Raw genomic sequence first — 7673 nt, 5'->3', positions numbered from 1 at the left:
AATCACAGAGAGACATTTCAGAGAGAGAGAGAGAGTTCCTATTGGCTGTTCTGCACCATGCAAACACGACATCTGCAGGAAAAAGTCTCACTCTGCTTCAAATTCTGGCATTTCATGCACACATGCACACATGCACACACGCACACACGCACACACACACACACACACACACACATGTGCACGCACGCAAGCCGCACGCAGACATGCGCACACACCCATGGACACGTGCGCACGCACACACACACATACACATGTGCACACACACACAAACACATGCGCACACACACGCGTATACACAGACACACACACTCTCTCACACACACACACACACACATAGTGGTTTACATGTTGGAGGACCAACTTTAAAATAATCACTTGTGGGGACCACCCTTTCTAAAGGTGCTAGAGGTATGAGAACATATCAGGTATACTCACCATAGCCTTGTTAGCTTGTACACAACTTCAAACATCTGAATTGATAAAGTAATTACTTAACCATCCGACGTGGGGACTTATAAAAAACTGAGTTAACATTGGTGGTGGGGACCGCATTTGCATGTTATTTACATAATTCACACAAATTCCCATGTGATTAGTGGGGACTTTGCAACAAGTATAATAATAACAAATGACATGCATCTGTAGCTAGTACATGCCCAGATTATTGCATTTGTTAAAGGTTTAATTTACAGATTTAATCTAAGTAGAATGAAAAGATGCATACGTAGTACATTAATAACAGTTCACATTTTTAAATTCAGCTTAGCTTAGTTGTTTATAGATAACGTAGAAATGGAGCATGAAGCATGAAACGGTTAGTGATTCGAATTACTTTTGCATCAGAGATGTTCACAAGTCATTTTTTGGAAGTCCAAGTCAAGTCTCAAGTCTTTGAGGGGCAAGTTCAAGTCAAGTCTCAAGTCTTTTGCAAAGAGTCCAAGTCAAGTCTCAAGTCTCTGGCCATCTGATCTGTCCCTAACACTGTATTGTTAAATGTTATGAATTCAAAGCATGTCCTGTAGCTACCATCCATACAATACAGTATCAAAATCAGTTGTAGGATAACTTTATGGGGTCTACTTAACACAGCCCTCTAGCCCTCTGACCTATGATGAAATATTAACCTAAGTCTGTCACATCATATGGATACAAACACTTTGCGATGGTTAGCTGGTTACCTGTGACGATGTATGCTAAATGTAACGTCTCTTTCACTCAAATAAATGTCTAATGTCGAAGTGGAAATCAAGAGAATAGTGGCAGCGCCACACCAGTTACAGAACAACATGCATCTCAGTGTCAGTCCAAATTACGCACAATAAGCAGTTTGAACTCACTGATGTAATGCCATTTATTTATGTTAGTACTCTCAGTGAAACTGAGTCCAGCATGAGGGAGAGCAGACTCAGAGGAGGAGAAGTTAGTGAGGCCAGCGTCTCCACGGCAGGTGCGCATGGATCCGCTGCGCCAGGCATGGATGAAATAATGAAATAGTAAATAGGACTATAGTAACAGAAATGTGTGCAGAATTAAGACAGTCAAGACGGCCCAGTGTTTGGTGGACCAGATACTATTCACTTAATAGTCTAAAAATCATCCACGGGCTCAATTACGCATCACATGAGTTTGCCCACCCAACAGAGTGTGGATCCGTGTGTCCCACCTCCTGTGCGCCATGGATGTCTGAGCCTCAGCAACTACTAACTATAAAGATACAATTTGCCTGTTCCCAGCATTAGTACAACACTTTGCGATGGTTAGCTTGTTACCTGTGCCGATATATGCTAAATTTATCATCTCTTTCACATTAGCAAGTGACTGACCTATCTGGGTGCGTTTTGAGATGCCTGATGAAGTTCGACGTTGTTGATCCGGCATCATTTATCTTGGTGCCACACACCTTGCATTTAGCTGTTAGCTTACTGCCATTGTTTACGAAGTTATTGAAAGCAAAACTAATGACAAAAGGCACAACTCCGGGAGGACTTGGTGTCGCCATCGTCAATGCATTTTTTGATATGTGAGTGCGCGCACATGGCATGCATTACGTTGCACATTATGGCAAAGGGCAGGGGACATGCAGCTCGTCATACGTTTCCCCAACGTATATGCGCCAATAAAAGAAAATAGAAATGAATACATTTTGATTTAAAAAGCAATAATTGCATGAAAGCAGGTTATTGACAAGTCTGTCCGAGTCAAGTCTGAAGTCTTTTGGGTCAAGTCGCAAGTCAAGTCTGAAGTCAGCTGTTTGCGCGACTCCATTCCGAGTCTCAGACTCGAGTCCCCATCTCCGTTTTGCATATCACACATCTTCACAACATAGCAAAAACGATGACTGATTGATATCACTAAGTTTGACAGGAATATTTAGGAGATTAAGTAAATATTAATTGACCTAACCGGTCAAGGCAAATGTCAGCTTTGACAGTCAATAAATAAATGGGGAATTTCATTTGTGAATTATTTCTAGGCTTAGGTACTTGTGATATATGCAGGTAATGTTTAATATGACACACATTACGGAAGGAAAGGACGATTCTCTGTTCTCAGCTGAAGTGGACACATTACTGCTGAAGTGTTTACCATTGCGCTACACTTTCTGCATACATTAGCCTAGCAGCTAGTTTCCTTGCGGTTGAATTTTAGCCTGCATGCATGTTTTTGTAGCCTAAAACATAGCAGCTTATATTGGTAGAAAGATAAACAAGTTAGCAGACTTCCCAGTTACTCTCTGTTCTCTCTCTGCACGACTCACCTGCTAGACCATTGTGCTGCTAGAGCGTTGTGCTCTAGGCAAACCTACTTTTTTTAAACTTTATTGACATAGAGCTTTCTGAACGGTCTGTGCAATAGATCAAAGGAGAGGAGAGAAAGCAGAACTTGCCGAATTCAACTTTAATGAGTTCAGCTTCATTATTGAATAACTCAATGAGTAAAAATTATAGCTCAGCTTCATTATTGAACAATTCAAAGAGTAATGAAAAGCTCAAAACAAACATGTTGCCTTTTTTTTTTTACAAAGAAAAAAGGTAACTCTATTTGAAGGGGTGTGCATAAGACTGACATGACACTGTCATTTTTATGACATGACACCTATCATGAACATGGAGTCAGTTTGCATTAGTTAGCATTGTCCGAGATATATTTGTATACCGTTGTCTCTCTACATACTACTCTCTACTGTTGTCTCTCTTCATACTACTCTCTACTGTTGTCTCTCTACATACTACTCTCTACTGTTGTCTCTCTACATACTACTCTCTACTGTTGTCTCTCTATATACTACTCTCTACTGTTGTCTCTCTACTGTTGTCTCTCTTCATACTACTCTCTACTGTTGTCTCTCTATATACTACTCTCTACTGTTGTCTCTCTACTGTTGTCTCTCTTCATACTACTCTCTACTGTTGTTTCTCTTAATACTACTCTCTACTGTTGTCTCTCTTCATACTACTCTCTAATGTTGTCTCTCTACTGTTGTCTCTCTTCATACTACTCTCTACTGTTGTCTCTCTTCATACTACTCTCTACTGTTGTCTCTCTTCATACTACTCTCTACCGTTGTCTCACTATATACTACTCTATACTGTTGTCTCTCTACATACTACTCTCTACTGTTGTCTCTCTTCATACTACTCTCTACTGTTGTCTCTCTTCATACTACTCTCTACCGTTGTCTCACTATATACTACTCTCTACTGTTGTCTCTCTACTGTTGTCTCTCTTCATACTACTCTCTACTGTTGTTTCTCTACTGATTTCTCTCTTCATACTACTCTCTACTGTTGTCTCTCTACTGTTGTCTCTCTACATACTACTCTCTACTGTTGTCTCTCTTCATACTACTCTCTACTGTTGTCTCTCTTCATACTACTCTCTACCGTTGTCTCACTATATACTACTCTCTACTGTTGTCTCTCTACATACTACTCTTTACCGCTCTGCTACTACTATTACTACTAGCTACGCCCTGCTCTGCTACTACTATTACTACTAGCTATGCCCTGCGCTGCTACTACTATTACTACTAGCTATGCCCTGCACTGCTACCACTATTACTACAAGCTACGCCCTGCACTGCTGCTACTATTACTTCTAGCTACACCCTGCTCTGCTACTACTATTACTTCTAGCTACGCCCTGCTCTGCTACTACTATTACTTCTAGCTAAGCCCTGCTCTGCTACTACTATTACTACTAGCTACGCCCTGCTCTGCTACTACTATTACTTCTAGCTACGCCCTGCACTGCTGCTACTATTACTACTAGCTACACCCTGCACTGCTACTACTATTTTTATGTTTAACATTGATAGCAGCTTGAATTGGAAGTAATAATAATAACTAACTTTAGTTAGTGTAGTTGTTGCTGGTGCTGTCAGTGTCTTGTGTGTCTGTAAATGTTAACCTGTATAATGTCTCATTGTTTTGTGTTGCTCTGCATTTTAAAACAGCTCACCAAAGGAATACACTTGAAAATTAGCTGCTGACAGATTTACAGAAATGTTTATTAATGTGCATCGTCGTCATAAATAAATACATTTTTAAAAATCCTTATAACCCCTTATCGGTTTTTGACACTGGTTAGGTCACAAGAAACATGTAAACACTCAACACAGGTGTCACAAACAGCATTGATTAGCCAATCTCCTCTGGCGGGGAACGGGGAGGAAGAAGGAAATTAAAACACATTTCTGATCGGCTGACATCTACCACCTGTTGGACAGGTTTTGATGTTACTCAGATTTTTTTTCGACTTGGACTGAAGTTATAAGGGTGTGCCGTTGTCCTTGGATCAGACGCACACAGACATCCGGACTGAAGAGGAAGAAAAGAGAAGAGCAGCTTTGTCTCTGCTAGTGTTTCCTCGACACATGAAGGTGGAAAGAGTCTGTAAGTCGACCTGAAGAGTTCAGCAGGTGAGAATCCTAGCAGAGGAATCTGTAAATTTCTGATAATCAAGATCACTTTGTGACGTGTCTCTGTTTAACTGCACAGTAGAAAGGTTTATTTATGCTGATAAGCTGATTCAAAAATATCTATTTGAAATATTATGTTAAGGTGACCAGATTTCTGAGATAAAATCCAGGGACATTTTCAGCTCAGAAGTGTAAATACCATGGTCCATGGGCATGCTCCCCTGTAAGAAAATTTTGTCTATTTTAACATTTAAATGCATCAATCTGGTGCACTTTGAAAAGAAATTCAGAGGTTAGACTTGATTATTCTTATCTATGGATGGAAATATTTGTGCTGTAGCCTGAACTATTTTGCACTTCAGAATTATAACCATGCACACACAGGTGGAATAGTTTTTTCTTCATATTTTTGCATTAATGTCACTAGGAAGCATACCAGTAGAAATATAGAAATATATATTCATTTGTAAGTGGGATATATATATATATATATATATATAAGTAAGTGGGATTGTGTGGAATCTGGCAATATAATAACCATTATGGAGGGATACACTGACTAAGCAATTTACAAAAATGTCTGTACTGACATAACTAGTTTACATGAGAACACATTATCATTTTGGCCCTTTGGCTGAGTCTCTATCTGTCAGAGGGAGAGCAGGAGTGCGGTTGTGAAGAAGGTGGTAATTTCATGGCGCAGATTAACACTTTTGCATGCACTATATCCATGTTACATTCTCATTAGGGGCTGAGCCCCCCCCTAAAGGTCTGATCCTGCTACTTCATACTTGTACTCCACTACCAGTGGTGGAATGTAACGAAGTACAAATACTTCGTTACTGTACTTAAGTACATTTTTCACGTATCTGTACTTAACTTAAGTACAATCAATAGTGCATACTTTTGACTTTTACTTTTACATGACATTACGTTACATTTTGCAGCAATAATCTATAATTTCTACTCGACTACATTTCTACAACGTTCCGTTACATTTTTGTTACATTTTAGATCAGTTTTTCCCCCTGACAAAACGTCTTCCTGACCATCACACGTTTGCAGTCCGCAGGGAAGCCTTCAGCAGCGGCCGTCCAGCTCCCGGTGCCGCTCGCGATATTACGAATCCCACTATGGCCACGCCAAGACCCGCCCTTCAATGGCATTTATTGGCCAGGAGTGTACCGCTCCCGGTACTACTGCTGCTCCTGTTACTGCTGCTGCTCCCGATACTCTGCTTGGTCATATGTGAAGCATCCATTCACATAGGGTTAATATACAACCTGTATATCTATCTTTAAAACACTCCTCATTCCTCAGCTGTGAAGCCACGTACTTGTTGTCCAAGCCCGTGTTCTTACTAAATAAATGTGTGCAGCATTCACTGTCCTGTGGGAAATAATGCAAAGTCGAGCTTCATTCAGATCACCCTGATAGATAACCAGAATTGTAAGTCAGAATGTAAACTGGGCCACAGATGGTAAGCACAATTACATTAACCTAAAACTAACTTAATTAAAATGCCACAGCCCATACAGTTCTTTTTAATTATTAGAATATAGACATTAAGAGAATAAATTGTTATGCAAGTACTTTTACTTTTAATACTTAAAGTACATTTAAAATCAGGTGCTTTTTACTTAAGTAGGGTTTTCATTGTTGTACTTTTACTTTTACTAAAGTAAATATATCTCTGGTTATTTGTACTTTTACTTAAGTACTGAGATTCAGTACTTCCTCCACCACTGTCCACTACACCTCAGAGGGAAATGTTGTAATGTTTACTGCACTACATTTATCTGACAGCTTTTGCTTTATTGCTTCACGCTGGGCTTGTTTCTGCAACAGCTCATTGAGTATCGGATAATATTAAAACTATTGAGGAAATATTTTCCTTTTACATTAGTCCAGTATTAAACGAGATCGCTGCAGTCGGCAATGGCGAAACAAGCTACAATGTAAGTTAATAGGACGTCAATTGTACAGCTTGTATTTACGTTCATAAAAGTGCTTGTTTTGCCACTGACAGGCTCAGATCTAAGTGTCTGACAACATTATGGAAAGGATTTCTAAGGAGGTCGACCTTTCTGTTAAAGCGTAAGATCCTTTTTTAAAACATAAAAAAGTCTGCGAAATTGCGTTCGCTAAACCCACCTGACTCCATGTAAATAAACAGTAATATTAGCATCGTAAAATGGGCGTTCTAGGACATCTCTGAGCTCTGAGGCTTGCTCTGGCTGTCTTGAGCCTGTGCGTGCACGACTATTTCATTCCAATTTTGTCAGTCACAGTGAAAACCGGGGACATTTCCGGGGACAGCTCCAGATGGGGACAGGTCACCGAAACCGGGGACTGTCCCCGGAAACCGGGGACGTCTGGTCACCCTATATTATGTAGACTTTCTCTCTGAGTTAAATGACAGTGATGTGAAAAAGGTTTGCATGTTTTACTGGCAGAGACTCACGTTAATATGAGCTCACGTCATCAATGAAAAATGTAGAGAATGTCAAAACTGGTCAGACAGCATCGGTGAAACTGGCTGAGGTATGTACAAAACAACCATCTTAAAACTCTCACACACCTTTGGTTTCACCGAATCCTACAGACTGTCTCATTTGTTAAAGGTTCACAATGTTCATATCCATAACTAGAAAAACAACTCATTTTGATATTTTTTGTTTGCAGTTTTTCAATTTGGGGACATAAAATGCATTTTGAATGGGCTTCACCAAATTTGGTGATTACAACTATA

General features: G+C 39.9%; 1 protein-coding gene across 6 annotated transcripts in view; it reads left to right on the top strand.

Annotated features, from left to right (window-relative positions):
* The first annotated feature begins 4776 nt into the window (after positions 1-4776).
* LOC144530383 (receptor-interacting serine/threonine-protein kinase 3-like) overlaps positions 4777-7673 on the top strand; it is a 30728-nt gene continuing 27831 nt past the window's right edge. For 3 of the 6 annotated variants that reach the window (XR_013503102.1, XM_078269938.1, XM_078269935.1), the window contains exon 1: positions 4785-4921. The gene's annotated coding sequence lies outside the window, so the exon portion shown is untranslated. Of the gene's footprint in view, positions 4922-5935; positions 6115-7673 lie in introns of all 6 variants that reach the window. The other 3 variants (XM_078269936.1, XM_078269937.1, XM_078269939.1) reach the window with 3 other exon arrangements.

The sequence above is a fragment of the Sander vitreus genome, chromosome 15, assembly GCF_031162955.1.
Source record: "Sander vitreus isolate 19-12246 chromosome 15, sanVit1, whole genome shotgun sequence".
In the NCBI taxonomy this organism is placed as follows: domain Eukaryota; kingdom Metazoa; phylum Chordata; class Actinopteri; order Perciformes; family Percidae; genus Sander; species Sander vitreus.
The sequence above is the reverse complement of the archived record's forward strand: the minus strand, read 5'-3'. Positions and strand labels throughout refer to the sequence as shown.